Raw genomic sequence first — 19,613 nt, forward strand, 5'->3', positions numbered from 1 at the left:
TACAAAAATAAGGTGAGACCCTAAACAATCGCCCCAATACATTGCAATTTCTTGCACCTACTTCGCAACTGCGTCTTAATGTTGCCGTAGTTTTTACCACGCTAATAGAATCTCAAAATCCGTTGATTGAGAGACAAGTAAATTCGCCAAGTACTACTCAAATCACGTCAGCTAATGACACAGCAAACTCCATTCCGATATTTCGTGGTGATATGATTGATAATGCGTTCGAGTGGTTAAAAGAAGTTGAACGAATTTCAACATTGGCAAACTGGACTGAAGAACTGATGTTGACTAATACTATCTCACGTCTCCCTGGATCTGCTAGAAATTGAAAATTAACTTAAGGTAATCGTTACAATAATTGGATAGAATCGGTGACACTCAGATCTCTTACGTTTCATCCATCCTATGGGGTGTTACTGCTTCATATCTACTGGAACAGGCGCTGGAAAATGTAGATTTTTAAGCTTTGTTTTGTTTAGTGGCGGCGCCGCTGTCGCCGCAGATCGCCATGTTTGAATATCGATATCGCCGACTTTTAATGCCGGCAAGTTTAAAATATTAAATTACTTATATATTAGTTGTGTCATGTTCGTTTCTTCGTCATTAACGTTCGTTTTCATCATAAATCAACCTTATTATTATTTCAATACAAATTGGAACAAAAGCCTATTGAAACAAAAGATCTGTATATAACATGTAATTTTCACTTTTTATTTTGTAATTTTAATATTTCTTTGGAAGTGTACCTATATATGTTGCAGTCAAAACCAGTTTTTAGTTAGGACGTGTTTTAACTAGTTGAAACTAGTTTATACTGGATTTCTTTGTTATAACTAGAATTTACTACTAGTCAAAAATGAATTTGAGTTGAAACTAGTTTTAATTAGACAAAACGGGTTTTATTAAAGACATGGCAAGATTATAGGTCCGAATGAGGGGGGCGCCCCCATGCGAGCAAAAAACTCAAAAGAACCATACCTCTATATGTGACCCATTGCGAGATATAGCCCTCGAAAGATGCGCCTACACTACGCAGCTTCGCGGGCAAAATAGCCGGGTCACGTGACCCAATATTTTTTTTTTCCACCTCTCAGTGTTTAAAAAAAGCGTGCCCCCTATTTTCTAGTCCCCTGCTCGCGCCTCCCCCTCCTGTCCGCGCCCTTGCCGCCATCTCCCCTTGCAAACTGTAATATACAAAACGAAGTGAAAACATGGAAGGGAAACTTAGCAAAATAGCAGTAGAAGATTTTTTTCCTTGTTTTTATTGTTACGGTTAACTAAATTTTAAAATTTCTGTATGTACTGTAATACCGTAGCTACTCGTTATATCGCGGATTCGGATATATCGTTTTTTTGGTCCTCCAAATTTTAAAAGCATTCGCGTCAATAAGTTTTAAATTAGCATTTGCCATTAAATTTCTATTTGTAACAGAATACAGAATTCATATTTTTACCATTGTCCGTGAAAGTTCCACCCAAGGTGAAATAATAAATTCGTCAAAATCTAAATATGCAAAACAGGTGGAAATATCAATTGTCATTTGTTTCCATCTGATATTAAAAATTATTTATTTATTTTAAGTACCGGTTCCTCATTTACGTAGTATAAAATAATGTTTTATTAATGATTTCATAAATAACAAAAAACTTTTTCCTTTAGATAAAATAATAGCAACATCGTTACAACGTTGTTAACATTTTGGAAGCGTGTGATAATTTTTACCTCCAGCAATCACGTGTTGTATTTTTACAACATTTAAAATTTACCAAACAAATTAAAAGATTCGATGTGTAAATAAAAATTTACATTTACGTTTACTTTTTTAGACCCAATTAATGTACACTTATAATCGGCATAAGAGAAGAGATTAAACAATGGATATTTTAGAAATAAAGTAATCACGCATTTCATGAAAATAATACTAACTACAGGGAATAACTAGTAGTGAATTTACACATATATTTAGGAATATATAGATGTGATTAAATGTTAACAATATGCTGTGAAATCGTTAAAATAACGTTATTCTATTTAACTCAAGTTTATGAAATTATTTACAGATAAAGTAACATGTATTCTGGTAAACGACATCCTCATAACCCAATTGTTAATTAATTAAAACCAAATGATATGCCAAATTATTGGGCTATAAAAATTAATTATTGCAATAAGTGTATTTCATTGAGCAGCGAAAAAATAGTACATTTTTGTTCACCTGTTCAACGTAACCTTTCATTTTGCATTAATCGTTTGTTCCGTGTAGCACGAATTCGTATAACACAGCATTTTCTTGGAATGTATCTACCGTGCTATACGAAGGATTTACTCGAATTGTTTATTCAGAATGTAGTTGATGTGTGTAATTAGAAAGCAAATTTTGAAACAGACATATCGAAGTGCAATAAAATTCGTGAAAAGCAATCCGTTTCTGCAGATAACATCTAGATTGAGTTAATAGATTATCTTAAACGCTTTTATATTACCTGTATTATAAAGTGTTTGATTTCTGATAATAAATAAAAAATTAGTATTCATAATGAATTATACCCCATTCTTTTAGATCTAGCAATTTTCTGAGACGAAACTGTAACATACAGTAAAAAATGACTAATAAAATTTTATTTTCATTTAGTATATCGATTTATATATATATATATTGGAAAATATATCAATTTAATATATTAATAATGGTTTAATGTAAACTATGAAAATTACAACGATAAGAACCAATTAACATGTGTTTTGCGATCGTAGTTTTTCAGCAACACTGGGAATTTTTATTCAAACTTGCATCAGTCAAACATAATATAAACAGATTTGTCTCGATGTTTCTTTTGGATTTACTTTTACTAAAATATTCTTAAAGTTTCAAAACAGATAAACTACAAATGTCATCAGCACTTTTATATTTATACAGACAAGTAAAAATCAAAGAACTAATGCTATATCACAATGTACCGATTTACAAATTGTGGTACTCACGCAGTACTTTCAAGTGTCAAGCAATTCAGAAAACACAGATTAGCATATATCGGGCTTACGGTAAAAGTGTAAGCCCAATATATAACCATCTATGTTTATTAGTTCAAAGAATTAGTCAGTTTAATTATTAATTGCAAATAAAAATACCATGAATGGAAGGAAACGTACCATTATTTAGACTATTATTTATTTAAAAACAGCATTTTTACACATAAACATTTTGTCAACGTGCAAGGATACAATGTGTTCATTGATGATTAATGGCAGAAACACAATGGTTGATAATCAATCTAGAAGTGATACAGCCATAACAGGCTTAGTATAATCCAGTTAATTCCATAAATTTTACCAGTTATACTTACAGAATGCTCTGAATGTAAAGCTTTAACTATTGCAACAATATTTACATTTTTATGTATATCTAGGTGTATATGTTGCTTACATAAGTCCAACAGAAAACATACATCAAAGTGAAATGTTAGCATTATAAATGTTATTAATCATAACGACATTAATCACTAAGGAATAATCCTTGTCTAATCAGTACTGCAGGTATTGCAAGATGGCAATGATGCATTTCTTGGAATGCAATGTGTACTTTTTCCTTTCATTATATCTCGAATTTGTAACATCATGTTGAAAATGGTATACAATCCATTATACACCTGAAAAATTAAAATGGAAAAGAAATGTAAAATTATGCAATTAGATTTACAATTATTTAAAATATAAAAATAAATTCAACATCCAATAATTAATATGGAAATTCTTAACCTGAACAGGAGTTTGTTTAGAAATCATGAAACAACCTCCAATACTGACACCGATAGAGTTCTCTCGAAATCTCTTCATGAAATCTAATATCTGTTTACAAAACATATAATAAAGTGATTTAAATCGAAAAATTAAAAAATATTTATTAAAAGAAAATATAATTTAGCTGTAATACTTTGAGCTTTTCTGTTATAGAGAGCGGTAATGCACCTATAATTCTTATTTCTGGAAATGAATCATAAGCCTATGGAATAAAAATTAAAGCATACATTAATATCGATTAACAATTACATATGTCTATGTAAGTAATATTATTAACTTACGGATACAGAAAAGTGAGACATAGCAAAAGAGGCAACAATCGCAATAGTGACAGCAAGAATGGTGGTAAAGCACATGACGGCATACAAGAGAACTGGAATATCAGGAAATACGGTGTTGTAGATGAAAAAACATATCAAGCACAGCAAAACGCCGTAAACGAAAAACATATATTCGCTCCACTTATCGTTGACCTGGTTGATAAAATCGCACAATTCGACATGCTTACAAATTAAATTGTGGATATCTCGCTTCGAACATTTAACGAAAAGCCGTTGCAATCGACGTGACAAAACGTTGAATCTTTCGATAATCGCAAATGCCGCCACATGAACAATAGACAGCATCCACATGAATAGAGCAAATTCGTAAGTGAAGCAGACATTGAAATAAACGGCGCAGAAAAGAGCTCTGTTGTAACTCGATTTATCTTCCACGACATTGCTAATTCCAATAGTGAATAACATTACAAAGAAAGTCAAAACGAAGCAATACATTACTAAGAGAAAGTTTCGCATTATGATTTGATTCTTGCAGATTTTTTCTTTTTCTTCGCGATAACCGGAATTTCGGAGATCGAATACAAGTTTAGTTTTTCTTCCATTTCGTGCCATCAATGCCACGCTCAACGAAAAGCAGGCAAATATTCCTTTAGTGAATAGGGCGTTGTCTGATCCACCCAAATCATTAATAGGACTACATGCGATAATTTCGTCATCGGGAGAAAATGCATGAATACATACCATTGCCGTATGACTGAAGAGAATTGCTTCTATTATTTTTGCATAAACAGACATAATTTTGGATTCTCTGGGTGTTAGTCGATGATTTTCGCATCGTTCGGCGAAATTATCACCGAAAATTAGCCCAATTCTGTAAGACGGATAAAGCATGCAATACAAGCACTCTTCCTCCATATTCTAAGATTAATGGCTTAAAATGGCCTATGTTAAACAAATGAAAGGAACAATAAAAATTGATAGAATATTCATGACTTAAATAATGCAAATATATGCATTATATTTTTCGATCGTTTTAGTCATTATAAAGTGAAATGATTTCTCATGGAATTCAGAATGAGACTTTTGTAAGTTCGGTTATAAAGGTTTACATACAAGATAATAGTTTATCGATAAGCAATATAATTTTATAATGGTTGGAACATTGAAATGAAATATTAAAACTTCAATATATATATATATATATTATATATATTTTTTTTTAAGTTTTTTTTATACATAGTAACTTAAATCATTAATTTGGTTTGTGCAGTAAAATTAAAATTTTGCTGTTAGATTTAAATTGGTATTATTAATGTATGAATATACAGGGTGTCCCAAAAACATGTACTTACTCTTTGCTAGACGATTAATGATATGTTTTTTTTTAAATTTAGTAATAGGTTTTAAATTAATGTATTTATTTATTTGTTTACTGATTTAACTTCTTATGGCTGTGTTTGTCAAGACACGTCTATTTACATAAACAATATTTATATATTTAACAATCAAAGAGTGAGTACTTCTTTTTGGGACACCCTGTATATTGTAATTAATTTATGTTGCATCATTATTATGAAATGCTTCATATTAGCAAAAAAGGTATCTAGTGCTGGCCACTAGACTATCTACATGTGTCCAGCATGGGTTTATTTCACGTGTTTAATGAACTAAAGATCGAGTTTCTTGTCAAAATGATTTGGGAATGCATTACCTTAGCAGATGGCCGACAGCTTACGTCACTATAAGTTATTTGTCTCCTGGAGACGTCCCCAAACATGAATAACTTATGAATTACCGACACTTACATAAATTCATTAACTAAGAATGTGAAGTGCATTATATTCAATGGTGCATTAAGTGGTGAATTTTAATTATAAGAAATCGATACCGTCATAAATTAAGCAATATTAAATTGTTTAATTTGTTAATAGCATGAAGTTTGTGTAAGTTTCGCAAGTTTGCGAAAACTTGCGCAAACTTCATGCTATTAACCAGGATACATAAAAATGTTATCAGACATATTTTATGCTGCTCCATAATTTTTAAAACTGTAAGAAATATTATTCCTTGCATTTAGTATTATACGTAGACTTTTTAATGGATTATAGTTTATACAGAGCGATTCAAATGAATTTAACGATTTCAAAAATTGATATTTTCTGTTAATTTTCTTAGCGAGGTAACGAGATTAACATAGAAATGTATAGAATCACGCAGGGCATTTTTCCAGAAAAGTGTCAAAATTCGTTCTAATTAGTTGACGATTTACCACAGATGACCTCATGCAGGTGTCTGCTTTTGAAATTGTCACTATCACATTCAGCGTTATTATAACCTAGAGCAAAGACAAGAATTCGATGTTATGACATTCATAAAGGATGGAGAACCTTCATCTGAGGTTGCTTAATCTGTGAAACATTGGTTATTATCAATGTTTGGCGAAAATCGAGTAATAAGCCATTACTTTCAGATTAAATGGCCACCTACGTCCCCACAAGTAATGCCATGCGATTTTTGGTTTAGGGAGCAACTCAATGTCATGGGCTTACAGAGATTGCTCAACATAATTGGCAAAGCTAAAAGATTTTATGATTGAAGGCATTAACTTTACCTTGAAAAATGCTGTTTCATGCTGCCCATAACGTCGTTACTCATCCTCCGGTTGTGCTGAACAACAAACTTACCGCATTGACATTTGTAATGCTGCAATTTTTATTGTGTTATGAAACAAAGCGTGATTCTGTGCATTTTCTGCTAATCGCGTTACCAGACTTAAAATATTCACTAAAATATCGATTTTCCAAATATTAACTGAGTTTCGTATCCCTCTACTTCAATTTAGCCCAGGTCTGGCCAACCCGCCGCCCGCCGGCCGCATGTGGTCCGTCACGTTAAGTTGTGTGGCCTGCTAAGCGATATTATATATCTATTAAAACTTTTGTTTACCGTTATGTGTATACCAAAACAATTAAATAAATGAAAATTTGATGTGTCATTGATATAATGCGCAAGTGCGAGTACGAACATTCGGTATAACAATAAAATCTTATTAATTTTGTATTTGTTTTACTTTTTTTAAAGCATGTTTGCTTAAATTATGGCCCACCGTAATGTTACGCGTGATCAATGTGGCCCGCAAAAAACAATTTGGGTGTGCCAGACCTGATTTAGTTCATCCATGGTAAAAAAATGTACCTCATCATCAAGCTTTTTCTTCATAAATCTAACACCTGAATAGACAGCTATTTCTTGTAAAATGTTTTTCCGGAGGCTCTCTAATCTGCAGATCGCACACATTCCTTTTGTTACCTAATTACGTAAATTCAATTCAATCAAATATTTGTAATTGATTGTATACTTTGATATAATATTATTAAAACTAGCAGGTAGGCCCGGCGTTGCTCGGGCGAAAATAACGATAGCGAAGGTTAAGATTATTACGTTATAGTCACGAAGAAAAAAGAGTAATTTCATCAACGAACTAAGTATTTCTAAAGAAAGGCCGAATTTGAAAATCGAGTCTTCTAATATTGTTCGATTTTCACGACGTGTTCTGATTATATCCTTCGAATTTTATGGAATGTTCTAAACAAGAAAGGTCGAGAAAAACCGAACTAATCTGTTTAAATTTGAAAATCGAATATGTTCTGACATATTACTCTTTTTTCCCAGCGCCCGTAAATCTTGCACGTCGCTTTCTCTTGTTCTGCATTGTTACTTAACACTTTGGCACTTAAATCTGGTACCCTAACTGTGTACCAAATTTCAACTTTCAACTCCTAACCGTTTTAGCGAATATTAAGATTATTACGTTATAGTCAACCTTACCCGTTTTCACAGAATGCAAGAATTGGGTCCCCCTGTTTCCAGACTAGTTACAGAATTTTTAGATAGTCTAAAAATATGTTCGATTTCCCGCAAAAACGAAAAAAACTGCATCTGCGTCTTGCACGTCGCTTTCTCTTAACACTTCCATTGTTACGTAACACTATCCTGTCATTCGAAATTCCTCCCCCGTGGGAAGGAATTTCGAAAAATCCATTCTTAGTGAGCGTTTTCGTGACGTACCCTAACTATGTACCAAATTTCAACTTTCAACTCCTAACTGTTTGTGCTCTTAACATTTTCATTGTTACGTAACACTTCCATTGTTGAATCTTCCATTTTTAACGCTTCCATTGTTGACACTTCCATTGTTACTTAACACTTACACTATTAGTTAACTCATAGCGGCTGGGAGTTAAATTAAAATTAATCCACAATTTATTAGTGATAGAAACCAATCTTATGTACTGTACGTTGTAATTTTTTCACATCCGATAAATAAATTCAAAACAGAATACAAACATAAAGAAGAAATGTATTCCATTTTATATTTACTTATGCCATGTTAGATCTTATAAAACGTTTTCATTGAGCAATAATTTTCTTATCAATAGCTAGTGTTGACGCCGAAGACTTCACCGCAAGATGACGCTAGCACCGTCGTCTTGCGGTAAAGTCTGCAAACCATGACGTTGGGCTACGGTCATCTTCTGGAGGGATAGGTCAGGTTTGTTGGACAAGCCGCGAAAGCGACAAGCGATAGCGAGCTTGTCGGCGGCTGAGAGGCTGTAGGCCCCGAGGTCAAAGAGAGCGGAGGCGTGCGAAAAGAACTTAACTCCGACTGCAGATAATCAGCGTGGATCAATATCTGCCTCTGTTGAAGGTATATATGGCCGACTTGCGGGACTTCTTTAACAGGCAGTCCGGAAAGTCGGCCATATATACCTTCAACCTGCAATAAAGTAAGGACAGGAGAGCGAAGAGAGCGACACGACTTTTGATCATCGCGCGATCGCAGGAAAAAAGTATGATAACTTTCTCATTTTTCGTCTCCAGTCCAAAAATAAGGTATCATTGAACTCGTCTCGGTCCCCTTAGTTCGGATATACGAGGTTTAGCTATTAAATAACGAGACTGACGCTGTAAAACATATTATTTTGATTTCATACATATTTACTTATTATCACCGTCAATATACACCTCTCCTCTATCCCTATAATGCTCCATGCGAATCTTTCATCGTATGAAACGGTGCTGGAAGTGTTCTTCTGTCAGCTCCTTCAGGATGCGTGTCGCTTTCTCTTTTACAGCTTAAACGGACTCAAATCTTGTTCCTTTTAATGCATATTTCATCTTACGAAACAGACAGAAGTCGCACGGCGCAAGATCCGGCGAATACGGCGGATTGTCTAACACCGGGGTGCTGTACTTGGCTAGAAACCTTTTGACAGACAATGCAGAATGAGCCGGCACATTGCTTTGGTGGAGATCCCATGACTTGTCTTTTCACAATTCGGGTCGTTTTTTCTTTATTCTTTCACGGAGTTTAGCAAGAACGTGAAAGTAGTAATGTTGATTAATAGTTTTGACCACATTACCAATTTTTCTCGATATTGTCATCCGTACACAATAAAAATTCATTGACATAAACTTGTTTCAATAAATTATAAGTTTCAGTTTCGGTTTTTCCAAGTTTCGTGTGAAATTTCACAACAATTCATTGCTCACTTAAAATTTTATGGCAAGACAAAAAAACAACTCTAATGCAAAAGAAGGCTATGGCTATATGGATTTGTTTACAGAAGAGAGAGGTACTGCATTCGAAACAGAGGGCTTCGCGCTAAACAGCTGTCTGTCGCTGGCATTTGGTGCACGCGTACTTCTTCTGTAGCAGCGTCAGTCTCGTTATTTAATAGCCACACCTCGTATACTCAAAATCCCGAAATTCTATAGGAAGTAATCTATAGTATATCCTTTTCTGTTCATAATAATTTACAGAAATTACAATGTTTATATTTAATTTTAGATAAATTCTTTTTTTCGAGCAGCACACAAAAGAAAGAAATTATCAATAAATATCTTTACAGTTTAATCTACTATTTCAAACGGATATTAATTCATGAAGTATTTTTGAGAATACACAGAATAATGATAAATACACATATTGGGTTATAATAAATTGTTTTTACAGTACTAAATAAAACAGTTGTTTTTTTTAATTTATGGTTTGTTATTTCATTACATTTATGATTACTATAAATTTATTTAGTATATTTATAAACTTGTCTTGCTGGAAAACGCTTAATTTCAAGTCTATACTTCTATTGTCATGCTAACTCTCATCTTTTAGTCACGATCCTCAGGGGGAAAACGCCACATATCAGTTATCAATTACATATTTGAAATTTTATTTTAATTACAGAAATAAAACTGCTTTATTAAAAGTAATTAAGTGAATTTATCATTAAACATCCTACACACTTCATTATTGTATTTAATACAAGCGTTACTTTATTTTTGAACATTTACAAATAAAGTCCAGAATTATAATTTTTATAAACTACTAAAATTTATTTATTCGGGAAATACTTTATACAATCACTTAAATTTTATATTATATAAAATGAACCATGCAATAAAAAAGTTTTACTTCGTGATACAAAACAATAATATAAAAGATAATGATTTCAGGTAATGGTAAAATATATTTTCTTCTAAAAACTATGCAAATAAAATCTATAGAACGGTGAGGAAGGAGGACGTGTGTATTTAAACTATATTATTGCACACGAACCAATAATGTTGATTGCAAACGCGTGAAATTAAAAATGCACAAAAAGTTGATTGATCCAATCTAAATCCACAGCACTCTATCTGCAGCCACCCAGATTTATTAAACTGCGTGTGTCATTAGAAAAAGTCATTCTGTAAAAATCATTCTGTAACATCCTTCTATTCAAAAAATCGCATTGAACAAGTTGTTATCATGTGTAAATTTGTTTATGTATATTACTAAAAAAACCACGCTGAAAATACATATCAAACTGTTTTATTTGTAATAAACATTTTCTTTGCTATCCAGCTCATTTTCTAATGAAAGTATGGTTTGTTTAGCTTCTTCGAAAAGAAATTCATAAGAACACATACAGAAAAGTAAAATTGTAGCGTGTACTCGTGTCTGTAATCATAATCACGTTACGTACTAAAGAACAAACCTTGTCTAATTAATGCTGCTAGTATTGTGAAATGGTAATAATGCATTTCCTGAAATGCAATGCGAACGTTTTTCCTTCATTATATCTCGAATTTGTAACATCATGTTGAAAATAGTATACAAACCATTATACACCTGAAAAATTAAAATAGAAAACATATTTAAAATTTCGCAATGTTTTTAAAATATAAAGATTTGAGGCTCTGGATTAGGTCCGAACCTCACTGAAATTCGCGTTAAAATCATTTATTTTTAGAAAAAAAATTATTTTTTTTAGAGGAAAAAAAAATAGAAGTTAGAAATAGTTTTTCTTAAGGAAAACGACGCGAACTGTTAAACAATAGAACAATGGGGAAACGTAGATCGTCTATCTCCGAGTGGGAATCGAATTTAACTTCGATTTTGACCTCTCCCGCGCCCCCGAAAGGTTTCGAATTGTCACCAGGTGACGAGAAGAGACCAATCGGAAAGCGGAATCGGAGGAAAACAGATAAAACCTGAGAATTCAAGGACGCGAGGGCTTCTTCTCCCGAAAGTTCCAAGTGACGGATCTATTGTTGTGTGTGTGTCTGGTGCCCATCTTCGTCTCCGTCTCCCGACCTCGGATCGACATCTTTCCATCAACGGAAGTCGACCGCATCGTCCTGGAGTCGCGGAGTCGTCGAGGGAACTGGCTATTCGCGACCTAGGGACACTCCTTCAAAATGAGACTATATTCGAAAGGAGAGGAAGACCCAGAGGCTGCTGCCGACCTAGAACTTCCAAGATCGCGGAAATCTTGTAAGCTTCTTTCGTGTCAAATAAACGGTTTCTTGTAACCGTAGAGTCTGTCTCAGTGCCGATCGCCCACATACGACCCTTCGCGACTGCTCGACCTTCTTGACATAGTCGGCACCCTGTCGGCAAACTCACAAAGATAACTTCAACATCCATAAATTAATACAGGAAATGCTTAACCTGAACAGGAGTTTCTTTGGACATTAAGAAACAACCTCCAATACTGGCACCGATAGAGTTCTCTCGAAATCTCTTCATGAAATCTAATATCTGTTTATAAAAAATATAATTAAATTAATTTATCTCGAAAAATTAGAAAATATTTATCAAAACAAAATATAATTTTGTTGTAATACTTTGAGCTTTTCTGTTATTGAGAGTGGTGGTAACGCATATGACGAGATGCAAGAAAACTGACATATCAGGAAATACAGTGTTGTAGATAAAGAAACATACCAAATACAGCAAAATGCCGTAAATAAAAAAACCATATTCGCTCCACTTATCGTTGACCTGGTTGATAAAATCGCACAATTCGACATGCTTGCCAATTAAATTGTGGATATCTCGCTTCGAACATTTAACGAAAAGCCGTTGCAATCGACGTGACAAAACGTTGAATCTTTCGATAATTGCAAATGCCGCCACAAGAACAGTCGACATCATCCATATGAATATAGCAAATTCGTAAATGAGGCAGACATTAATACAAACGGCGCAGAACACAGCTCTTGCGAAACTCGATTTTTCTTCCACGCGATTGCTAATTACAATTGTGAATAGGATTACAAAGAAAACTAAAACAAAGCAATACATTATTAAGATGAAGTTTCGCATTGTGATTTGATTCTTGCAGATTTTTTCTTTTTCTCCGACGTAACCAGAATTTCGGAGATCGAATATAACTTTATCTTTTCTTCATTTCGTGCCATTAATGCTATACTCAAAGACAAGCAGGCAAATATTCCCTTCACGAATAGTGCGTTGTCTTTTCCACTTACATCTCCAATAGGACTACATGCGATGATTTCGTCATCGGGAGAAAATGTGTGAATACATACCATTGCCGTATGACTGAAGAAAATTGCTTCTATTATTCTCGCATAAACAGACATAATTTTGGTTTCTCTGGGAGATAATCGATGATCTTCGCATCGTTCGGCAAAAATATCTCCGAAAATTAGCCCAATTCTGTAAGACAGATAAAGCATACAATACAAGCGCTCTTCCTCCATTTTCTATGATCAAAATGGCTTAAAATAGCATGTGTTATATAAATGAAGTAATCACTAAAAATTTATATAATATGCATCACTTATATAATGCAGATAACTATTAAGATTATACGATCGTTTTAGTGTTTATAAATTGAAATGATTTCTCTTGGAATTCAGAATGAAACATTTATATTTCAATAAGTTTGGCTGTAAAGTTCTACGTGCAGAATAATACTTAATCGATAAGCAATAAAATTTATTCAGCCCTATACATCGAAATAAAATGGTGCATAACTCATTGAAACATCAAAATATGTTTACTGAAAGACATATTTCTCATTCGTGCATTAAATTATATTATAAATTATAAATCTGGCTCGTGCAGTAAATCGTAATTTTGTTTATTATTTAAATTAGAGCGTATGAATATTAGCGTATGAATATTACGTATTAGCGTATGAATATATATTGTCGTTAATTTCATTTGCATTATTATTATGAAATGAAATAAAAAACATGTAATTGTATCGAGAAAATTTACGAATTGTCGTCGATTTTGCATTCGATATTATTAGCCAAAAATGTTAAATTGTTTATTATTATTCTTTAGATGAAACAATTATAAATTATTAAATAATTTTGCATACACATCAGTACAACACATGTTTTTGTTTACAATGTATTTTGTTTTTTTTTCTTATATGCAATATATTCAAATATAATTTCGAAATGAATATTTAATAGAACAATTAGCACTTGCATTCAATTCAGTACACGAATTAAAGACAGCGACCATACGTAAAGTGTATAAGATGAAGAATAATAAGAGTGAGTAATCTAATTTAAAAATGTAGTTAGAAAAAGATAAGTTTAATGTTATAAATTAATATCTCGCCGTTTATCTCTATTGTTTATCATTTATACAATTATGTAAGTATTTCGTTACTGTTTTTACTTTTCCGGCTGTTATATATAACAGAGGGAACATATGGCAATCGGTCAGAAAATAACCCCCTTTTTAAGACTTTTGCATTTTTAGACTTAAATCCCTTGTAAGGTCAGAAAATACAAAATATTCGAGGGTATGTATGTGTGTGATAGGCGCCATTTTATTCACGCTCTTCGAAGCTTAATAACTCCTGTGCTTTTTGTGAAAAATATCTGAAATTTTGCAGGGCGGTTTGTTTGTTAAAGAAGATTGAGGCTGTTAATATGAAAAAATGCAGATTTTCGAAGTGATTTTGATAAGTACAGACGTGTTCGTTTTGTTAGGAAGTGTGTTACTTGATACCATCTTTTTAATATTTTTGTTGTAATACAACAGAAATTAACTAAAACCTGACAGAACTATGTACACCAAGTGTAAGATGAAGCAGTAACAGACGAACAATCAGGGTGAATCCCTCTCCCTTTTGATCGAATTCGAAGTAAACACTCCTATAATTTTTTTCGAGCTGTCGAATATAAATTGTCGTCATAGTCTTCACCATTTGACCGCGCTATTGTGAGCCTGACTTACTTATATAAAGGAGTGCGAAAAAAATCTTTCGCGTTCCTAAAATACTGAAGGTATTTAAAAACGCTCAGTTATTCCCATTTTACTAGAGGATTTTACCCAGTAATTAGTGCGATATGTACAACTTTTTTTAAAACAATTTTAAACTAATACATAAAATACAGTAGAGAGTCGGAAATTGGCATCAATTGGGGACTGGGGTTGTTCAGATTAGGGATTTGTGCCGTTTACGGTCTATGTACGAAAAAATATATTAACCTGTCCGATGTTCAAATTTTTCTCTGTTGCGTGTCGCTTCGTGTTGAATTTTTCTCCGTTGCGTGTCGCTTCGCGTTGAATTTTCGTCGATTTTAAGCCTAACGAAAATTTTTATAATAATAATCGAGGCTATCGTATCGTTAAAAATTATTTCTTTATTTTGGACAAACGAAAATAAATATATTGAAGAATATAAAAACATGAAAATTATACTTTAGAAGTAAATTTAGTATCAAAAACGTTCGATTCAGCACGACACAGTCCGACTGAAAATCGTGACGATTATCGGGCGATTCCGATTACCAGGGTGCCGATTTTCGACTCTCTACTGTAAATAGATAACAGCTATTTAATATATTATTCACTCATTATAATGCAATTTCAAATTATATTAAAAACACACTGGCCAAAAAAAATTAAACGACTAAACAGTGCTTCTTGTGAGCAGGATCGTTTCTAATTAACAAAGGACATGCATTAGGTTTTCCAGTTTTTCACATATCTAACAACTATATAAAGACAACTTTTCTGTAAAAGTCTCAAAGAGGAACGAGACATTTCCGTCACAAACTTGTGAAAGTTGACGATTTACAAAAAATGCACGAAAAAAAAAACAAAAAACACGCGATTATTTTTATTTGTTTCATACCGGAGATTATTGATGTAATGAATGTGGCTCAATGTCCGCTTCATTGTAACACTTAAAAAAATAAGCAATTAATTTTTCTCGTAATTTTTAATATAAGAAATAAAAATGTGACGCAAGATTAGTCTTTACCATTTACTATGTTTTGTTTCGTGTACTTTCGTATTATAAACGAGAGCATTACATTCTATGTGCTTTTATTATACTTTTTTCGCATTTTTCGCTTAGTCGGTATTTTTGTATCAATTCTCATACCGGTTATACTTACAGAATGCTCAGAATACCAAAACTTTAACTATGGCAACACTATTTAAATTTTTATACATATCTATGTGTAAATGTTGCCTACAGAAATACAACAGAAAACATACATTAAAGTAAAATGTTAGCTTCATTAATGTTATTAATCATAATTACATCAATCACTAAGAAATAAAGCTTGTCTAATCGGTGCTGCTGGCAGTGGCGTGCCGAGACATTTGATGACAGGGAAGCTGTGTTTCTGTAAGAAGCCGACTTCCAGGGGCAATCAGTTAATTGCGCGTCAGTGATGGTCTAGGGCAGTGGTTCTTAACCTTTTTATACTCGCGGCTCACCAAATATTTCATAATTTTTTTGTTACCCCCATTTTTTAATAATAATTTATATTTGATAATTTGATAATTTATCTATAATAAATTGATTTTTTTATTATTGCTTTATTTTTTATATAATAAATGTAAATCATAACTTTATTATTTCATTATCTATTTAAATAACATTCAAACTTCACAATTAAACACGAAAACTCATTAATTTTTAACAGAAAATAAAATAAGAAACACGTCGATAAATCGATCCAATGTCGATGCTAAAACTAAACTAAAACTAAAACGCCCAGTTGTCGTAAGGATTTTGCATAACTTTTGCAAAAATATTTAAATTTTCAAAGCCTACTATTTTTCCTAATTATTTTTAAAATTCCAAGCATTAATAGTTTCTTAAAATTGCTTTAGAATAAAAGAAGTAAATACTGCGGTGTAAGTAGCATATTTACATTCATTTCTTCTGTACTAACAAAGTTGTATGTAGGAAGAAATACAAAAATAAAGTTTTCCTATTTAGTTTTTATTTATTTATCTTTCTTATTTCACTTTTCAATACGATATTCGGATTACACATCAATTTTCTTTTTATTATATTCTGAAGGAAATTTTGCATAATTTGGCGGCCCCCGGCAAACTTCTTATGGACCCCCAGGGGCCGCGGCCCCCCTGTTAAGAATCACTGGTCTAGGGTCCATTCGGACGGCCGGATGGCCGAGCGGTCAAGGTGGCAGCCTACCGCTCTGGGGGACCCGGGATCGAATCCGAACGGGTCGAAAATCCCCAGGAATTTTTTCGGGGGGTGGTCCGTTCGGATATGTCAGGCCCCGTCCCTCACCACCCGGTCGCCCCATTGTGGGCCTGGCCGAACCCATAATGGGCCTTCTGAAAGAGGCCCTCTTAGTGCCCACAGGGCGGAAAGAGTTAAAAAAAAAAAAAAAAGGGTCCATTCGTATTCATTTGTTCGATAAGCCAGTAAAAACTGTACACTTCTCTAAATGTATTTTTAATATCACAATTACATTCCGAATCGCTAGCCACGATATAAAAGCTAAAATTAAAAATAAATTATAAAAACTTACTCGGTGAAATAAAATGTGCGGTGGATATACATACCTGGTACAATGTATTGTTCGATTGTATTAATATACTTTTAAAGAAAATTATAATTAAAATATAGCTTTGTAAAGAAACGTACATAAAAATAACATAAAATATTCTTTACTTTTTAAATCTTAAAACAATCCACTTAGTCAAATATCTTGATACGAGTAGCTAATGGATGGAACTAGTGACGGTCCAGGTAGGTGTGTAGTGAGTGTGTGCGTGCCAAATCCCGAGGGTGCCGATACCGGTCAATGTCAAATGCCTCTTTTGTCGCATCACTAGTATATCTGAAAGGACGCCACAGGGCTGTTGTAAATTTTAAACGTTTCTCACCGTAGCTGTAAAAATCTAACTATGTTAAACTTAATAGTCATTCGTTTTCTAACTAATTCGTTTTAATACCAGGTGTACACGGAAATCAGTTTCCCACTGTACTGAGCGAATGATTGGTTCTGTTAAGCTTTTGTTGAAGTAAAATTCTGGCTCTTTCAACAGGGTTTTATTTATGTCCCCATTCCCTAATCTCTTAATTATTTAGTCACTTCTTAAGTAGAAATAAATCGAAACCGGTTACTTTGTACCTGAATATCTGTAGTCTTGGGAAAACAGTGGAAAGACAAATTTTTATGACAACGGATATATAAATCTTAAATTTAAGGAAAATAAATTCTAGAGCTTTTTTTGTACCATTGTATGTACTGTACATTTCATTCATTAAATTTGGTTGTAAGTGATGCTGCCAAAGTAACAGTTAATTTTTAACACTGTACTAGAATTGTACACGTTTTTTTCTGCATCCCCTTACAGATGGGACGTACTTAATCGTAATATCACCGGTTTAACATTGAAATCCGTAAGTAATATAAGATGGGAGAGCGGAATAAACGCAGAATAAGTATATCAAATATTTTCATGGAGTTTTTTTAAACTCCTGTCAACTATACAGAACTATCATAAAAACGTGCCAGTAAACTCCTATCGGTTGGGTTGTTATAAATCTAGTCTAGGGTGGGCAACCCTTTTCATAACGTGGGCCAGGATAAATTTTACGTTTTTTTCCTCGCCGTAGTAGTTAATTGACGCCTTCTTGTAACTCGTAATTTTTTTAGTCTGCAAATATGAAATAAATAAATAAAAAGTTAATTACTACATTTATTTCTCTTATCGTTTTCGAAAATTACAAAGAATTGGAAAAATAACTATTAATTAGTTATTTTTCCAATTTAATAATCATTAAAGATCTCGCGGGCCGGATAGAAACTTTTCGCCAGCCGTAGCTGGCCCGCGGGTTGTCCGCCGTTGATCTAGTCTCGTCGTTATTCACATAATCGGGCGAGGGTGGCCGAATATCTAGCAGGCGGCTAACAGCCCACAACCGCTCCGGGATATAAAGTCGCGTACTCTTTACGAGTGTGTCGCTTCTACCAGCTAAACCGGGTGAGGTTGGTGCACTGTAAACCGCATGTGCTAATGCCTATTTAATCTGGCTGATTGGAGACTGACCCGGTTTTGACATTCCTTCCGCCACCGAATTATTCGAATATACAATAGCAATCTTATCGTTTTTTTCACATGTTGTATAGAAATTTGATAAAAGATACATAATGCAGTTATAATAAAATATTAATTTTAATTAATTCAAAGTACGTTAAAATATGAAAATTTATATTTTATAAAATTCAAGGGAAGGTCATTGAAAGGTGGAATCGGCGCTTCCATCGCTTCCAATAACGGCACGCCACTGGCTGCTGGTATTGTCAGGTTGTAATGATGTATTTCTTGGAATGCAATATGTACTTTTTCCATTCATTAAATCTCGGATTTGTAACATCATGTTGAAAATGATATACAATCCACTATACACCTGAAAAATTAGAATGGAAAACAAATTGAAAATTAAGCGGTTAGACAGAAATTCATAAGCATTCTTGAAAATTTCATTCTTTGTAATTTGTCACTAAATTTTAAATTTTAATTTCGATCGCATTTAACCAAACTTTATAATATTAATATTATTTCAACATCTAATAATTAATATGCAAATTTTAAACCTCAACAGGAGTTTTTTTGGACATTATGAAGCAGTCTCCAATACTTCCACCGATAGAGTTTTCTCGAAATCACTTCATAAAATCTAATATCTGTTTATAAAAATATAGTAAAGTAAATTTATCTCGAAAGATGAGAAAACACTTAAAAAAATATAATTTTGTTAAAATACTTTAAGCTTTTCTGTTATCGAGAGTGGTAATGCACTCATAATTCTTATTTCTTGAAACGAGTCATAAGCCTATAAAATACAAATGAACACATACATTAAAAATAATTAACAAATAGCTATGTTTAAGAAATTAATATTGGTAAAGCACATGACGGCATACAA

The 19,613-nt window shown here is 33.0% G+C and overlaps 1 long non-coding RNA gene across 1 annotated transcript; it reads right to left on the reverse strand.

Moving 5' to 3' along the window:
* Window positions 1-3,486: 3,486 nt before the first annotated feature.
* Window positions 3,487-4,019, reverse strand: LOC136990656 (uncharacterized). Its single transcript, XR_010883090.1, has 3 exons — window positions 3,939-4,019; window positions 3,764-3,853; window positions 3,487-3,654 (listed from the first exon to the last, which is right to left on the reverse strand). It is a non-coding gene; the product is annotated as an uncharacterized lncRNA (long non-coding RNA).
* Between the last annotated feature and the right edge of the window lie 15,594 nt (window positions 4,020-19,613).

The sequence above is a fragment of the Centruroides vittatus genome, unplaced genomic scaffold (genome assembly GCF_030686945.1).
Source record: "Centruroides vittatus isolate TY-2023 unplaced genomic scaffold, ASM3068694v2 scaffold_996, whole genome shotgun sequence".
Lineage (NCBI taxonomy): Eukaryota > Metazoa > Arthropoda > Arachnida > Scorpiones > Buthidae > Centruroides > Centruroides vittatus.